This window comes from Pistacia vera, unplaced genomic scaffold (genome assembly GCF_008641045.1).
Source record: "Pistacia vera cultivar Batoury unplaced genomic scaffold, PisVer_v2 Contig456, whole genome shotgun sequence".
NCBI classification, from domain to species: Eukaryota; Viridiplantae; Streptophyta; class Magnoliopsida; order Sapindales; family Anacardiaceae; genus Pistacia; species Pistacia vera.
Window position 1 is genome coordinate 98,798 of NW_022196286.1, and position 1,782 is coordinate 100,579.

The window sequence follows — 1,782 nt, forward strand, 5'->3', positions numbered from 1 at the left end:
ATATTAACACAAATTAACTAACTTTAAAAAAGAGGTGTAAAATGGTAATTCTTGAAGGAAATTTGATTTAGTATCAGGCCGGCCCAAGGGGTAGGCAGGTGGGGGCCCAAAAAAAAAGGGCCAAAAAGGGTCCAAAATTATTTTAAAAGTTTTTTTTTAAAATATATTTACAGAAATACCATTAGACCCAAAAAAAAGTCTATAATTTTTTATCCAAGAAAAGCCAAAAGCCCCAAATTCATTATAATTTTTTTACATAAATTTACAAAAATACCATGTTTTGGAGAAGTGACAAGTTTGTACCTCTAGTTTCATACATTCCATTCACACCCCTAAATTAACAAAGGCTAGACTTGTCATTTACATGTCTAAAATTTCAAAACACCCATTCAATCCCTAAAATGATAAAAACATTTCATCTTCACTCCTCTACACCGTCGTAGTGCCGTTGTCGGCATTAAAGTGATGATTCTGGTCGATTTTCTCACCAAAATCAACTGGAATCATCACTTTATCATTTCCCAAGTGTTTTCCCAACCTTGATAACCCCTAATTTGACTGATTTTTGCTGATTTTCGCAACCCATCTCCAATGCGTGCAACAACCATTTTTAGCCTTTTCAGCATGTATCCGACGTTGTTGACCTTCCCCGACACCACCATCTTCCTCTCCTCAACCCTTTCTCCAAAACCCTTCACTTACCTGACCCTGTTAGCCTATCGATCACCGTCCACCTCTCTTTACCAATTTCGATTTTTTTCAATTAGGTTTGTTGATTGGAGTAGTTTGTTTGGGATGAGATCTGGAGTTGATTGATTGTTTTTGGCGTGTTTGGGTTTCGGCTATGGTCGACCGATGGTGGTTTGGTCGGCTAGTGTTGGGAAAGAAGAAGGGTCGGCTGGTGGTTTGGAAATTGGAATGGGGTGGTTTGGAATTTAGCCATTAAGGGTGTGAATCTACAATTTAGGAAACCAGGGGTACCAACTATGATTTCAATAAACCTTGGGTGGGTATATGCCGTTTACTTTATAATTTCCCAATTCCCATCAATCCTACCATCTGCCTATCACCTATCTCTCTAAGCTTGAAACACGTTGTTAGCTCAATTTTTCTGCTGAGACACCTTGCTTGCTGCAATCTCTTAGATCTCTCCCAAATCCAAATGATAATCTCTTATATCAATTCACTTATTCGGTTATCCCTCATTTTACTCAAAAAATTCAATGTTATCATTTTTTACTCTTTGCATTTTCAACTCATTTTACTCTTAAGTCTTAGCTTTCTCATCTTTTGTCTCTCAGTTTTCTCATCTCTATAGATGAAAATTTCTCAAGTGAATGTGTGATTTACATTATTATTTTTATGCAGGTAATATTTATTGAGGGGATTTAATTGAATACTAGTAAATCCTAAATCTCTGAAAGCGAAGAATAGTGCGAACAAAGGACACAAAATAACCACACACATAAACTCAAGATTTATAGTGATTCACTCTCCGTATGAGAGCTACATCCACTTTGTTGCTACGGAATTTCACTATGAAGAAGAAGAAGAAGAAAAAAATTACAAGAATCTCTCAAGCCTCACAAATTGGCTCACTCACTAAACCCTATCTGGTGGCTCTCACTCTCTAATTGTGGCTTTGCTTTCTATTCAATTTGTGATATCTAACTCTAGGACTTAACCCCTTTTTATAGGTAATACATGTGACACAATTCCTAATAAGACTCAAATCCTATATCTTAATAGGAATTATATTTTAATTCTCAATACAATTATAAT